The sequence below is a fragment of the Lithobates pipiens genome, unplaced genomic scaffold, assembly GCF_037356315.1.
Source record: "Lithobates pipiens isolate NorthernLeopardFrog02 unplaced genomic scaffold, aLitPip1_a1.2 Scaffold_8, whole genome shotgun sequence".
NCBI lineage: Eukaryota > Metazoa > Chordata > Amphibia > Anura > Ranidae > Lithobates > Lithobates pipiens.
In genome coordinates, this window is record NW_027507903.1 from 629,745,915 (window position 1) to 629,763,732 (window position 17,818).

Here is a 17,818-nt window from a genome sequence, read left to right on the forward strand (position 1 = left end):
GGAAAGCTCTATTTATATGAAAAAAATTATAAAAAGTTTTGGGCACAGTGTTGCATGACTGAGTAATTGGCATTCAAAGTGTGAGAGCGATGAAAGCTAAAAATGTGTCTGGGAAGGAAGGGTGTATAAATGCCCTGTATTGAAGTGGTTAATATCAATTCCAGACCTGAAAGGCATGGTAATGTAATTTGGGGGGACCTCCATGCAAATTTGTTTTAAAATTTTGGTTCGGGATCCCCTTAATATTCATACCAGACCTAAAGGGCCTGGTGATGGACTGGGAGGAATCCCCATGCCATTTTTTCAATGACTTTCATCTGTATTGCAAAGACCCGACAATTCATTACAGTCGTTCGTACTTTTAAATGACTTTTGTTTTCCTTTAGAAATTACATTTTTCTTAACACGGTAAACATGCGTCACTTTACAGGCATACTATAGACACCCCCCAGGTACAAAATTTAAAGGAATATTACACTTTTAATGTTTCACTTTAAGCATTATTAAAAATCACTGCTCCCGAAAAAACAGCTGTTTTTAAAACATTTTTTGCATTGCTACATGTCCCCTGGGGCAGGACCCAGGTCCCCAAACCCTTTTTTATGACTTACATATTAGCCTTTAAAATTATCACTTTTGATTTTTCACATTCGAGTCCCATAGACTTTAACATTGTTCAAACAATTTTTTTTTGCATGTTCGCATGTGCTGGATGCGAACCGAACAGGGGGATGTTCGGCTCATCCCTAATAGAGAGTACAGCAGGCTCTCAGGACACAGTGACAATGAACAGTGCTACTCACCACAAAAACAAAAGACACACAATGGGCAAAACTGCCAGTCTCAGTCATCTTCCTCATCATCTAGCCCTATTAAAGCAAAACAGTAGCATATTCAAAAGAATGTCATGGAGGGAGAGAGAGAGAGAGAGAGAGAGAGAGAGAGAGAGAGAGAGAGAGAGAGAGGGGATATAGATACTTCTCTCAATGACACCGGGGAACTTCAGGACTCCATCTTAAATTTATCCAATAAGAATCAACCAGTGATAGACACAACTCTAAAGGACATGCTTGTCTCACTATGCAGGACAATGCATGCAGATATCTTATCCCCCACAAACCACTTCAAGACTGAAATTAAAGCTGTTGATAGCAGAGTTACCCATAAAGAAAACAAAATGGGAAAGTTTGCTGATACCGTAACTGAAGTAATTGATGCCAATAATGAGAGAGAGGATGAAATTCAAAAAGATTAAAGCCAAAGTGGCTGATCTCGAAGATCGGTCAAGATTTAAACAACATTAAAATTTGCGGGATACCTGAGACGGTCAAACCACCTGACCTGCATGCCTTTTTTCAGAAAATCCTTCATGAAATGCTTCCTGAGGCATCTTTGACCAACCCATCCATTGATAGGATTTACAGATTACCCAAATTGAGACACTTACTAGCACATCTACCAAGGGATACAATTGCTTGAGTACATTTTCATCAAACCAAAGATAAATTCCTCCTGCTTATGAAAAATGTGGCATCTTGCATCCAATGCCTCTCCTTCTATCCAGATCTATCAGTCTATACAATGCAAAGAAGAAGGGACATGTCCACTACCACCAAACCTTTGAGGAACCACCAAATCCCCTACAAATGGGCTTATCCAGCAAAACTTCTAATCACGAAAGATGCAAAATTGTTCCATGTCAATTCTGTGGAGGAAGGCAAACAGCTTTTGAAAGATTGGAACATCCTGGAACAAGATGAAGATCCCCTATCAACAACCTCTTCACCACGTCCTCTCTTACCTGACTGGCCAACTGCAACAAACGGCTGAAGGATCGGGTCACACAATTTCCCTACTACTTCAATTCAGCTCCGGTAGATCCATGGAACTCTACCTCTTTTCATCACTATGAGATTCTGTGGGATAATACCCCACCAGATTCGGTTTAAATCATTTTTTTTTCTTTTCTAATTTTGTCTACACCAGAGATTCTAAGTTTTCTTTTGATCTCTGGTGAAATTCAGACCCCTGTTCTAAATTTTAACGCAAATCTTACTTCTCTAGACTCTGGCTCATTGTTAGTAGAGATGGAGAACTTCCGGCGGGACGTTTCGTGAACGTGAACTGCGAACGTGGCCAAAAGTTTGCGAACCGAAAAGTTTGCGGCTGGGCCCCATTGACTTCAATGGCAGGCTAACTTTAAAAACCCACAGGTCATATTTTCAGCCACAAAATACTCACTAGCTGTGCACACATAGTCCCACCACATGGCCACTGATATAACACATGTATGAAGTGAATCTGGGATCGACAACTACAAGCATTCTTTATTTATCTGTGAAATTTTGATAATTCAGGACTCAGGAGCTCAGGTAATGGAGGAGAGGAAAGGTCAGGGTAGGCTATGAAGAGGGTACAGGAGATGATCACCAGCACCGTGATATAGAGTACTGACACCAGCACCATGATAGAGTTCACTGACACCAGCACCAAGATAGAGTGCACTGACACCAGCACCGTGATAGAGTGCACTGACACCAGCATTGTGAGAGCACTGACACCAGCACCGTGATAGAGTGCACTTACATAAGCACCGTGATATAGAGCACTGACACCAGCACCATGATATAGAGCACTGACACCAGCACCTTGATAGAGTGCACTGACATCAGCACCACGATAGAGTGCGCTGACACCAGAACCGTGAGAGCACTGACACCAGCACCACGACAGAGTGCACTGACACCAGCACCATGATATATAGCACTGACACCAGCACCGTGATATAGAGCACTGACACCAGCACCATGATAGAGTGCACTGACACCAGCACCATGATAGAGTGCACTGACACCAGCACCGTGACATAGAGCACTGACACCATCACCGTGATAGAGTGCACTGACACCAGCGCCGTGATAGAGTGCACTGACACCAGCACCATGAGAGCACTGACACCAGCACCGTGATAGAGTGCACTGACACCAGCACCGTGATAGAGTGCACTGACACCAGCACCGTGATAGAGTGCATTGACACCAGCACTGTGATATAGAGCACTGACACCAGAACCGTGAGATAGAGCACTGACACCAGCACCGTGATAGAGTGCACTGACACCAGCACCGTGAGAGCACTGACACCAGCACTGTGATAGAGTGCACTGACACCAGCACCGTGATATAGAGCACTGACAACAGCACCGCGATAGAGTGCACTGACACCATCACCGTGATATTGTGCATTGACACCAGCACCGTGATATAGAGTACTGACACCAGCACCCTGATAGAGTGCACTGACACCAGCACCGTGAGAGCACTGGTACCAGCACCGTGATAGAGTGCACTGACACCAGCACCGTGATATAGAGCACTGACACCAGCACCGTGATATAGAGCACTGACACCAGCACCATGATATAGAGCACTAACAGCAGCACTGATACCAGCAACTCGCTGCTGGGCCCCAAAAATATGACACCGCTCAACCTCTTCAAACAGGAAGGTATGGGCATATAGTACGGTGTGCTTTTTTTGGAAGTGAGCCAAATGTAGAAAAAAGGTCTGTGTGCTTGATTAAATAAATTGTTTATAGAGATATACATGGTCTACTGGTCACATGTGTTGAATTCCTCCGAGATCCATGCCTCATTAATTTTTATAAATGTGAGGTAGTTAACACTGTCATGAGCTAGGCGAGTGTGCACTGAGCGTCCTTTCGGACAGGACACTGGAGGGGCAAGCCAACAGTTCCATTGCAAATTGGGCAAGCTCTGGCCAGAGGTCAAGTCTGCCCACCCAGTAGTCCAGGGGTTCATCGCTCCTCAGAGCGTTCACATCGGCCGTTAACCTGATGTAGTCGGACACCTGTCAGTCTAGGCATTCCCTGATGCTGGATCCGAATGAGACCTGTCGATGGGTTGGCTGAAAGAATGACCTCATATCAGAAGTCACCAACATATCTTCAAACAGGCCTCTTCTTGCAGGCGGTGTTGGATTGGTACCCGCAACGCTTTCTCTGGGAGTGGGAATTCCTCCTCTGCCAGCGCACGCAAAAGCAGAATGCAGCATTTCTCGAAGCAAGGCCTGGAAGTGCTCCATTCTGACAGCCCTCTGTGACAGTGGTAACATTTCTGCCATTTTGTGCTTGTACCGGGGGTCTAAGTACGTTGCCACCCAGTACTGGTCCTTGACCCTTATGCTTTTTATACGGGGGTCCCTGTTAAAACACTGGAGCATGAAGGCCCCCATTTGCACTAAACTGGAAGCGGTGTGGTGGCCTGGCTCCTGCTCATCATCCAGGATAATGTCGCCCTCCTCGTTCTCCTCTCCCCATCCATGCACAACAACAGGGATCCCAGAAAGGTTTAAAGCATGATCTTCTTGCTCCTCCTCATCCGCCCCAGCACCATCCTCCTCTGACTCCTCTTCAGACTCCTGTTGTTGACTTGCCTCAGATAGAGTAGCCCCCCCTGGGAATTCATCCAGCATTGCGACGTCCGCATCTTCCTGCTCCTGCTCCTCCACGGCTTGATCAATGACATGACGCAATGCACGCTCCATAAAGAAGGCATAAGGTACAATGTCACTGATGGCGCCATGGCTGCGACTGACCAGTTTTGTGATCTCATCAAATGGCTGCAGGAGTCTGCATGCATCGCGCATGAGTAGCCACTGGTGTGGTGAAAAAATCCAAGCTCTCCAGAACCTGTTCTGCCGCAGAGTTCATACAGGTAGACGTTAACTGCACGTTTCTTCTGGAGCAGCCTATCAAGCATATAGAAGGTTGAGTTCTATCGCGTCGGGCAATCGCGAATAAGAGGTCTGACCAGCAGATTGTGTCACCGCTGAATGTCAGCAAGGCGAGCCACGGCCGTGTAAGATCTTCTGAAATGGGCCAAGATTTTCGTCGCCTGCCGCAAGATGTCCTGGACCCCATGGTATTTGACAATGAATCGCTGCACGATCAAGTTTAAGACGTGTGCCATGCATGGCACGTGCATAATTTTGCCCTGTTTCAATGCGCTAAGAAGATTGGCACCATTGTCACACACCACTTTACCAACTGTCAAATTGAGCTGTGTTAGCCACTTATCTGCCTGTGAACGCAAAGCAGAAAGGAGTGCAGGGCCAGTGTGGCTCTTGGCTTTCAGGCACAACAGACGCAGCACAGCATGGCAACGTCTCACCTGGCATGTCGAATAGGTTCTGGGGAGCTTGGGCGGCGCAGCAGAAGAGACGCTAGCAGCGGAAAAGGAGGAGTCAGCCGAGGAGGAGAGTGAGGAGGATGGAGTAGGAGGAGGAGAAAAAGAGCCAGGCCTGCATGCAATCCATAGAGGTAAAACCAAATCTACATGGGTGCCACGGGTTACATGCTTGACGGCCGTCAGAAGGTTCACCCAGTGGGCAGTAAAAGTGATATACCTTCCCTGCCCATGTTTGCTAGACCACGTGTCTGTGGTCAGATATACCTTGGCACCGACACTTTGTGCCAGAGATACATTCACTTGCCACTGAACATGGCCATATAGCTCTGAGATGCCCTTCTGTGAGAAATACTTCCTTCCTGGGACCTTCCATTGTGGTGTTCCAATGGCCACAGATTTTTGAAAGGCCTCCGAGTCCACCAGTTTATATGGCAGTAGTAGGCGGGTTATCAGTTCTGACAAGCCAGCCGTCAACCATAGGGCAAGAGGGTTATCCGGCATCATAATTTTTTTTTTACGCTCAAACATTTGGCCCACAGAAGCTTGCCTTTTTGCAGAAAAACTTGAGGATGGTGTTATGGAAAGTGGAGTGGAGGACAATTGTGAGGAGAGAGGAGAAAGAGAAGTAGAAGACGAGGCTGGATGGTGAGAGCCTGGAGTGTGGGTTTGTGTGTTCCGTTGCTCCCACTGGGCTCGGTGATGGCAGCTCATGTGCCTTCTTAAGGCTGTCATCCCTAGGTGAATGTTGGGCTTACCGCGACTTATGCGTTGACTGCAAAGATTGCAGATGGCAACACTATTGTCAGCAGCGGACGTGTTAAAAAAAGCCCACACTGCGGAGCCATGTGCCGGTGTCCTGGGAGTGCCAGATGTGACCGTACATGGTTGATGCCTCGCTCCTGATACATTCGCAGTCTGCTTTGTCCCTCCTGTGCAATGTAAGTTCTTCCTGCTTCTCCTCCCTATCTGCTGGTGCATATCTCCCTCTGAACTACCCTCCTCTTCCTCTCTTGTGGGCACCCACATGACATCAGTAGACACATCATCAACGTCATCTTCCCCACCGCTATAATTAGAGATCTTGAAGTAGGCAGCAACACCGGGGACCAACCTCCTCCTTGAGCTGAGCTGGGTACTGAAGTCAGACTGCTGAGTGGCGGTTGTTGCTACCTCCTCTTCCTGATCCAATGCCAACAGTGGCTGCACATCGGAAATGTCTTGATATGGATCAGAAAATAATTCCTGTGACTCAAAGGTATATGGTGGTGGTATTGGGGTTGGTGGTAGTGTCTTTCGGGGTGCACACAGCAGAGAGTGAAGAAGAGAGTGCAGATCGAGAGGATGAGGAGGGTGCAGAAGAGTAAGGCTGAGTGAGCCACTCAACCAAAATGGTGTGTCCTTTGATGTAATCGCACGCGACTTCTGCAATTTGCCACTTTGGCTCAAGCCTGTTGCTCCTGCCCTTCCCCTACCACCCCTGTGGAAGGGCCTGCCTCTTCCTTTGCCTGTCATTTTTTAAATGACCCTGTGACAAAAGTCTCTAATGAAGTGCAGTATGTATGTGGAAGAAGGTATATAACACCCCGCTTCAATCTGTCGCTTTTGGGGCCACTGGTCTATCACAACAGTTATAATACTTTTTTTTTTATTGCGTTTGTCACTCTTTGTAGTATCGCTGCAGAAACGCTCAGCAGTCACAATGCTGCACAGTGGAAATGCACTATACTATGCTTTCTATATGTGCAAGTTTTTTAAACGTGTATTACACCCCTATATTCTGCACACCAAATAGTACACCTATACCAGTCCTTAAAAGGACCTTTGTGGACCTAGTAGCTAGTGATTTGCAGACTGTCCTTCTGTCCCTACACTTATAAAAGACATCTGCAGAAACGAGCAGTAATCTGCAGCACAGCAATGCACCAGCACCCTATATATTGTACACATATACCAGTCCTTAAAAGGACCTTTGTGGACCAAGTAGTAATAGCTAGCTAGTGATTAAACTGACTGTCCCTGCTCCACACAGCGTCCTGTTCCTACACTGACAAAAGACAGCTAAATCACCAGCACAGCAATGCACCAGCACCCTATATATTGTACACCTATACCAGTCCTTAAAAGGACCTTTGTGAACCTAATAGTAATAGCTAGCTAGTGATTAAACTGACTGTCCCTGCTGCACACAGCGTCCTGTCCCTATGCTGACAAAAGACAGCTGCAATCACCAGCACAGTAGTGCACTGAACCCTATATACTGTACTACACCTATACCAGTCCTTAAAAGGACTTTTGTGGACCTAATAGCTAGCGATTTGTGTCACTACAGTCTCTCCCTGCTGCACACAGCGTCCTGTCCCTACACTGACATAAGACAGAATGTAAAATGGCCACCAGATCAGGTCTATTTATAAGGTAGGGGGAATGTCCAATTGTCCATATGCTGAAATGTCTCAATTGGCTGTCCTATACCCCATGATGGACATGTCATCATTGGTCAAAGTTCTTTCACACTGTAAACAGATATGTCCGCCGGGCGAACAGCGGCAATAGTCCGACGATCAGGTGAATCGCGAACATGCAAAATTTGCCGCGAACCGACCGCCGGGTGAACAGTTCGGCCATCCCTAATTGTTAGTGCTGTGCACTCAAGAAACTCTCTTAACTAAAAGATATCACACCAACATCAACTGAAGATTTAAGAATTCCTGCTTCATACAGTCAACACCACCGGATTTAAAATCTCCTCCTTTAATGTTTGAGGGCTGAACAGTCCATATAAAAGAAGCATGCTATGGAAGGAAGCGCAGCTTCTGCATAGTGAACTTTTATGTCTTCAAGAGACTAACTTCTCTTCCCAAAAACCTCCAAAATTTCAGCATCAACACTTTCCAACAATGTTTTGTTCAAATGTACCTAAGAAGAATAGAGGAGTTGTTATCATCAAAGATACTGTATCTTTCAAACACATCCACACGGAAATTGACAAGTTGGGTAGATATATCATACTCGTATGTGAAGTAAATAATGTGATCTATACCATATATAGAATGTATACACATGTATGTATATACATGAATGTATATTTACTAAATTATTTGTGAAAAAAAATACTTTTTTTGAAAAAGGTTTGGAAACTAGTTTGTGAGGTGCGAAAGGGTTATACTACATTGTGTGGCGACTTTAACGCCATTCCTAAAAATTCACTAGATGTCTTGGCTGAGGCACAAAACCAACATGGAAGAGCCACTCTCTCGCACTTCATGTCGTCAGAAAATTTTCATGATGTATGGTGATGCCAACACTCGACTGAGAGGGACATGCTTGAGAATCAATCTTTTTCTGGTTGATAAATTCCTCTTGCAAAACGTTAGTGTATCTTCTATACACAATATTACGTGGCCAGACCATACTCCGATTTCCATTGAGGTGGAGGGCTCCCGCACAGAAACATAGGCAAATAGATGGAAAAACAATGTTTTTTGTTTGAGCACCCAGATCATAAACTCAAAATTGTCAAAGATCTCCAATAATTCTTTCATATCAATGCCCCATATGTGATGGACTCCTTCACATCATGGAATTGCCACAAAGCATACATAAGAAGAATTCTCATAAAACTTAGCAATGTTACCAAAAAGCAGTGGAACCAGCAGCTGAATGATTTATTATCCCAAATAGAAAATCTGAAATTGCCAAATAAAAAATCACCTGATCCCATAATCAGCTCATAACTGGAAAAAGTTAAGCACAAGCTTAGATTATTACTCATATCTCAAAACAACCATACTGCATGAAAGTGGAAGGCTCACTTCTACTGCCAAGCAGGCATGTACTGGCCATTGGGACAACCGGGAGTTTCCCGGTGGGCTGATGGCTCAGTGGGCCGCTCTGATATAAGGGGGCTGGTTATGGGACACTCTGATGTAAGGGGGCTGCTGATGGGACTTTCTGATGTAAGGGGGCTGCTGATGGGACACTCTGATGTAAAGGGGCTGCTGATGGGACACTCTGATGTAAGAGGGCTGCTGATGGGACACTCTGATGTAAAGGGGCTGCTGATGGGACTCTCTGATGTAAGGGGGTGCTGATGGGACACTCTGATGTAAGGGGGCTGGTAATGGGACATTCTGATGTAAGGGGGCTGGTGATGGGACATTCTGATGTAAGGGATTGCTAATGGGACACTCAAAATGTAAGTGGGCTGGTCTGGATGAAGTCCAGGGCCAAATTTCTGTCCCAGTCCAGCCCTGCTGCCAAGGCAACAAAGTGGGTAAGCTTTTAGCTAATCAGATGAAAGAAAAAATGGTTAAACAAAATGTAGCACTTACCCTTGAAGGAGCGGCTGGTATTTGATTGGGCTTACCGTACCTTTACTGTTACACCATATCCGTCATAGGGGTCCCATTAAAGACTTCTTTCCACAGATTCTAGCTCCGACACATAGGCTCTTTTTCCAATGCTTTATTTTAGAAAGACACATGCAATAGAGGGACGAAGGGTTTAGAGGAATTCAGGTAGCTTTGAATTGCAGATCAAGAATACTTTCTTTGATCCAGGAGGACAACAGCTCCACAACTGGATTCAGCAACCACCAGATAGGCCTCTCTCACAGACCTAGCAGCCAATGCGATGCTCAGTCATAGTCTCTGCCAGAGACTTTAAGATTTGGTATAACTGTTACACCATCCTCTGCCACAGGATTTGGTAATGAGCAACTTTTTTGCAATGTCAAGTCTCGATCACGTAGTACAGGTTCCCTTCTTCCGAACCTATGGTACTGTGTGGTAGAAGACCCGGGATACATCCTCCAACTGAGTCTCCAGGCTCTTCCAGAGCCACCGGCCTTGTTGTGCAGTCCTCTCCTGAAAAGTCCTCCCCTGGATCCTCCAGTCACTCGGCTTCTTCACGCAGGCAAGACAGCACAGGACCTTCCCTGGATCGGTAGGCCCCAAGATTTTTGAGCCTACCTTCAGTAATGACGCCTTGGGCCAGCCGGCCCGAGACAATTTAGCGGCAGCAACACACTTTAGGCCAGGAGGACCATCGGGTCAGAACTCCTCCCTGTCATGGGGTCTGTCCCTTAAGTACCCCCTCCCAGAATGCACAGCAGGCAGAACACACCCACTGACTGTTTCCGGGCAAAGAGGCACTCAATACACCCAGCTTGTTGCAATTTCCAAACTTGGTCAAAATAATAGGGCGCCACCCCTAGGCCAAGGGGAAAACCACACAACCAGCAAAGCTGAAACAGAACCAGAATTTACAATAATGGCAGTCTGAGCTAAACTACAGCTTCAGACAAACTACATTTTTATTTATAGCATCTGTATTGAAAATACCAGTGACACACAAAAAATACCGTTCATTTTCCACCCAACTACAGGAGCCAAGCTGTTTAACCCCAAAAAAAATTGCTAATGCATTTAGGGGCTACTATAACAATCTCTATAATTTAATAGATGACACATCCCCTGAGATGACTAAGCAATTCCGGACTCCATCTCTATGCCACATTTATTCAAGGTATACAAAACTGCTGCTTACAAAGCTTAATTTCCTCCAGAAATGCTAACAGCTTCAAATGTGACATTACCCAGACCTGGTAAGCCACCTGACTCTCCACAAACTTTTCGGCTCATATCGTCAATAAATATTGATTTAAAGGTATATGCCAAAATTGTTGCAAATAGATTGGCTTGGTTCTTGTTCACTCTGGTAAAGCATAACCAGGTTGGTTTTGTTCCGGGTCGGCAGGCACCAGATGCCACACACAGAATTCTCAATCTTCTTCATGCTTCAGAATAATTTAAGGTTCCTTCTCTGCTTCTATCTCTGGATGCAGACAAGGCCTTTGAAAGAATTCATTGGGGGTATTTACAACACGCCTTATATAAATTTGGTATAACAGGTACAATTAGCTCAGCCATATTAGCACTATACTTCAAACCCTCAGCTATGGTTTTTTCAGAAGGCATGTTTTCTGATAGTTTTAATATCACCAACGGGACAAGGCAAGGATATCTGCTTTCCCCCTTGATATTTGTCCTCTTAGTGGAGTCTTTGGCTAAAAAAATAAGATCCCATCAAGACATAACTGGCATTCTCATATCACAACAGTCCCATGCCATATCTCTATTTGCAGATGATGTGATCCTATCCCTGTCAGAACCGAATGTTTCTCTTCCAGCTGTACATTACATACTGAACCTTTCAAAAATATCTCATACTATAAAGTAAATGCAACTAAATCCAGCATACTCTCAATAAATACAGATAGGGAGCTTAAACAAAACAATAGAGGAACTGAATGTATTCACTCTTGAGAAGAGAAGAATAAGGGGGGATATCAACATGTTCAAATATATAAGGGGTCTATATAGTGAGTTGGCGTTGAGTTATTCACTTTATGGTCAACACAGAGGACACAGTGGCACTCTTTACGTCTAGAGGAAAAGAGATTTAATCTCCAAATACGGAAAGTTTTCTTCATAGTAAGAGCTGTGACAATGTGGAATAGTCTCCCTCTAGAGGTGGTTCTGGCTAGCTCAGTAAATTGCTTTAAGAAGGCCTTGACACTTTCCTAAATGTACATAATAAACTGGGTACTAACATTTATAGGTAAAGTTGATCTGGGGAAAATCTGATTTTCTCTTGGGGGATCAGGAAGGAATGTTTTCCCCTGCTGTTGAAAATTGGAGCATGCTGTTTTTTTTTGGCATTCCTCTGGATCAACTGTGGTTATAGAATTGAGTACATTGAATTGTACGATATTTTTTATTTTATTTTTATTTTTTTTATGATTGAACTGGATGGACTTGTGTCTTTTTTCAACCTGACTAACTATGTAACTATGATATCCATACCCATGGTACGGCAAACCCATTTAATATCTGGGTGTATGTTTGACAAACCCAAATTCCATACTATTCAAAATACATTTCTTACCCTTCATTTCCTCCATTCAGCCTGAAATAAATAGACTAAAATCCTTATATCTGTCTTGATCAGGAAGATTCGCAGTATACAAAATGCTTATTCTACCAAAAAAATCTTATACTACTTCAGAGCTCTCCTAATATCTATACCAGCATCATTCTTTAAAAATGCTGCAGGCACAACAGCATAAGTTTATGTGGGTGGAAAAAAAAAAAAAACAAGATGTTACCAATCTTCTTTACTGAAGCACAAAAAAGTTGGAGGAATGGGGCTTCCCATACTATGAGATTATTTCACAGCCAGCGTATTAGATCAAACTAAATGTTGGTTTCATTCACACTCATCAAAACACTGGGCATCTATAGAAAAAAACTGGATATCACCCAACTCCTTAAAATCCACACAGATCTAGCTAATTCTTTCTCAAATACTCATTTTAAGTCCACACACCACATTATCCAATTAGTAATGAACACACATAATCAGTTTTGCACCTTTATGGAACACACAGCAGACTTAACTGATATCCCTACTCCCTTGTCATCTGTTCAAACTCACATAAAATACCTCTTGACGACCACTTGGGAATAAAAAGGAATTACTCTAGTTACAGACCTCCTTTACAATGGGAAAATTATCCCTTTTAACACCCTAAGCCAGAAATACTCCCAATATTGGATCAGTACACTTATATAAGGATACCAACATTTATACCGTACGTGCAATAATAACCACTAAGATACCACATGAGGCATGGCCCTTCTGGAACCATATGCACAAAAATGAAAAAGGAATCTCCCTATTTTACAATTTGCTACAATGTAAAAAAACCTTCACCAAAACCCTACCTCTTCACTAGTGGGAATCAGGTCTCTCCACATCCTTCTCAGAGCAACAATGGAAAAAGGTGGTTAAATATAATCATTGCTACACAAGATCCACAATATATTTGGAAACGGCTCAAAAAATACTCCTTAGGTGGTATTATACTCCTTTCGTTATTGCAAAATTCCCCCGAAATAGCTAAAATCAATGTTGGCGTGGTTGAGACAAAGTGGGTACCTTGCTAGATATGCTCTGGGAATGCCATAATCTTAGGAGTTTTTGGAGAGCAGAATTACAAATAATATCCAAAACTGCAGGCATCATAAATTCAGGCAATGCAGAACTGACTATCCAATATCCACCAACCCTTAGACTACTGGTAATATAAATAATAATGGCAGCCAGACTGATGGTTACTAGAAAGTGAAAGTCCGACATCACCGAATATTAGTGAGGTTGTTAAAAATGTTGATGAAGCCTTTAAATATGAACAAAATATGGCACCCATATAGATGGAAATATCCCCCGCTTTTACCAACAGTGGGATCCTTGGATTCTTCTCAGACAAGTTAACCTCCCTGGCGGTATGATTATTTCAGATTTTAGGTGCTGAAAGCGGTACAATTATTTTGCATGGAAATTTGGCATTTTATATTGTAGGCCTGTAATTCTTAAGAATAACTCACTTAAATCTGTCCAAAAAAGAGTCTAATAGGCATCCCGGGTATGATAAAGTTTGAAAAATGATATCATAAATTATAATATAATAAATAACTATAAATAATTATACCATATAATAATAATAAAAAATTATTCAATAATGTAATCAAAATCAAAAACTGAAATTTGCGCAGAATTGTCACTATCATTACTTTTCAGTGTTTGATGATGTATCTCCCCACAAATCACTATCGCTCAATTCTGCGAGTGATTCTAATTTATTATCACTGTTTTCTAGCTGGTCTAAAACCACTTTTGATGTAAAGGGACAGTTTTGGTTGCTATGGACAATCTCCAGTTTTCAGGCAGAAAGAACAGTTTTTATAATATAAAACTGCATGCAGGACATTGGGCAGACCACTAGGGACAAAAGGGATGTGGAATAATTACATACAGCAATGTAATCTGTAAGATTGCATTATACTGTATGTATAATGTATGTTTCACTTTTTGAATTTGAAGCCGTTCTCCATCCCCATGCGTCGCAACGCTCGCAGGGAACGGAGCTTGGCTCCGTGATGAATCGAGTGGAGGATGAGCTGCTCGCACAGCGGGGCGACATCGCTGAATCCAGGGGATAAGGTATATAAGCTCTTCCTGGATCCAGCAATGTGATCCCGAGTCTGGCTCGGGGCTAACCGCTAATGGTACTGAATTTTCACCCCGAGCTACACTCGGGAATACCGCCGGGGGGGTTAAATGAATGCATAAGCATTTCAGAATTTTTTTAATGTTATGCACTCTCTCTGATAATGAGTTAGAGCCTCTAATTTTTGTTACTATTTCTTTGCGTTCTAATATTTTAAATAATCTTTGAACCAATACTGTACTTTATTAGCATGTTGAAAATAACTACGCATTAAGTGCCTTTGTATATGTTACACCACATGCCTCAAGTTATTCTGAAGGTCTGTTTCAAGGTACTTTAACTTACTATTATTATATGTTTATATACCTCTTCTCACATAAATGATTGCCTCGCATTTTGTACCGTTGTAGATTGTGTGTTGGAAATGTTTTTTCAATAAAAAGTTATTTTGGAAATGTGAAATAAATATATATATATATATATATATATATATATATATACACACATTATATATATATATATATATATATATATATATATATATATATATATATATATATATAAAGCAACTATATATATATTTGTGCTGCTTAGTGTTTCATTGGACTTTCACTGTTAAGCTATGCATGACTGTATATAAATCTCCAATATTATTATGTTTACTGTATTAACCTTGTTTTTCTAATTTTTATTTTGTCTATACACCATTCTGTAACTATGAGTCTGTATTTATTTTGTAGATGTTTATGGTTGACTCCTCCTGAAGAAGTGGTTATAGCTGCGAAACATGTAGAGGATTACGTCAGGACATACATCTCAACTCCCCACATCACCTGTGGAGTTTATTTGTTCTTTGTGAACCATCTATACCAACTATGCACAGTTAGAAATAACTATTCATGTACGCATGTATAAAGTGATTTGAATCATGTCCCTTTCTTTATAAATTGTTATTTTATTCTTACTTTGGCCTAATCCTTGGGTACCGAGATAGTCCTTAATTCTCATAGTGACGTGGGGCATGTTTGGAGAATCCCGTGGCACACCAAAAAAAATATAAAGTTTCCCTGGTCTTTCCATTTCAACCAACGTTCAAATCCTTCTATAGAATCAAATGAACCACTTTTAGTGAAAAAATATATTCAATATGTTTTCTAAATACAATTAAATGTGCCGCTTACCAGATTCCAATGATCTCCAAATTATAAGGGATCATATTTCGCATGAGGCAAACAGATATGTGGACTCCTATATGTAATCCGACCTCCTCAATAGATCAATCCAGCAGCTTCCTAATCAGCTTCCCAGCCCTGCACACTCCAACCTGGGCTTGCCTAACGCTCTCCACTCGGTGTATGTGTGGGATTTAAACATAGGGAATACTCATCGCATAATACATTTTAAAAGGGTTTATTAAAGTGAAAATAATGCACTTACAGCCACTAGGAAGAATTAAAAGCAATAGAGAGTGTAATACAGCAACTAGAATGAATTCAAGCAATAGAGAGTGTAATCCAACCAAGAGATCATCAACAAGTATGGATCATCACATCACAGATCCCATCTCCTTCCAACATGTTTCCCCATAATATCCGACATCTGGGAATGGAGCTCCATTTAACAAAAACAAAACACAGTTTAGGTGACTTGTAGGAGGTACCATGGAATGAAGGTCTGAAGGGCGGTAGCCCTTTTTAGGAACCTAATTTGGGCAATTGAACTGTAGTACCAATTTATTAATAAGCTTTGCTTCAGTAGGGTAGAAGTCTAATTTTTGGAGACTAGTGCACACCAAGTTCTTCTCTTTTCTTAAACAGATATCCTCTATATTACCAAAAGTATTGGGACTCCCGCCTTTACACACAGATTAGTAAATGTAGAATTTTGTGCAAAATTAAAATAACTCAAAATGGAAGTGCCTATGACAGTAATGAATGCTAGGAGGGTTATTCCAAAAATTCTAAAGTATAAGGAGGGTAGGTGCAGGGAAGAGAAAAAAAAAGTGAAAATGAAATAAAAATACAATAGAAATAAGAATAAATACAGATCGAATTTGCATGTCATCCTTGCTCATGGGCCATGCTAATCTTCTCTGTATTGTTCCAAATCGTTCCAATTTTTTAGTATATGTGCTGCCGAAGGGAAAAATATAAGCAATCAGTGAGATATGCCGTAAGGATGGCGGTTGCATAACATGACCCAGGGCCAAAAGGGTAGGATTTTAGATATTTGGCAAGTCCGAGGGTGGGTAATGGGTGGGGAGATGGGCCAGATGGGATATTATTTGGTAACATTGTATACAGTGAAATGTTTATTCTGCTGCCCAAGGGGCAAAAAAAAAAAGAGAAAATACTACACTCAAGGGATATATTTTTGCTACGATGATGTTGAAACGGGTTGAGAATAAGATGAACGGAAGAGTTGATTTAAGTCTCCCAAAAGAAATCACTGAGGTGGGAAAAAAAAGAATAAATACAGATAAAAATAAAAATAGATATAGAAGTAAAAATAAAAATAGAAATAAAAAAATCAAGATGAAAATAAAAATAAAAATAGAATAAAAATAAAGAATAAAAATGAAATAAAAATAAAGATAAAAATAAAGGATAAAAGATAAATGTGAGTGAAAAATAGAAGGTTTGCTCAAGTGGAGAGTGTAAATAGGTATACAATAATTAATTCATTAATTGTTCTTGGATGAATAAGTGTATCAAAAAGTGCTCAGTGAACTAATTAATAAACAGCATAAATAAATACGATAATAGGATAATTCGTATAAATAAATATGGTGATAAAATGAATCACGATGAAATGTGAAAAAATAGGTAAATAGTGTGTATAATTCAATCAATCGGTGATAAAGTTCATAGAAAATTCATAAAAAAATTAAAGTTCATAGGTGAAGTTTATAAGGGGTTAAAATTCATAAAGTGTTGACAAACATTCTTCCAATCATGTAGTCTGTCTGGACTCTCACCTTCTTTCTTTATATTATTATTATTATTATTTTTATTATTATTATACAGGTTTTATATAGCGCCGACAGTTTACGCAGCGCTTTACAACATTAGATTACATTATATTATGTGCATATAGACATCTATTGAGTGGACACTTCCATATACTGCTGTATAGTGGCTATGGGATAAGATCAATTTCTGAGTAGCACTCCTCTCTCTGTTCCTCCACACAAAGGATCTCTGTCTCTCTGCAATGTGTCAAAAAGGAAAAGAGAAAGAAAGCCTCCACTAGTGTAGTATGTTTAGACCAAAGGGGTATATTTATTAAATTACTAAAGGTGGTCTCTTACAATGTAGCAATATAAAAACAGCAGAGTAAAAATGGTAACAGGCTGGCGTCAGATGCGCCTTCTCACATGTCTTGTGACAGACGTCCGTCTCAGCCAATCCTTACGTGTTACGGCTGGTGCCATCTTGAAAGAGGTCAGCTCTTTGTTTACATAGCGGCCATTTTTCCTAAGTCTCATGGCAGAGATAGAGGCAGTATGGTGTTATTGTGAACCCTTTCATTTTGCA

General features: G+C 41.7%; 1 pseudogene; it reads right to left on the reverse strand.

Annotated features, from left to right (window-relative positions):
* Positions 1-16,311: 16,311 nt before the first annotated feature.
* Positions 16,312-16,430, reverse strand: LOC143965151 (U6 spliceosomal RNA; annotated as a pseudogene).
* Positions 16,431-17,818: the final 1,388 nt, after the last annotated feature.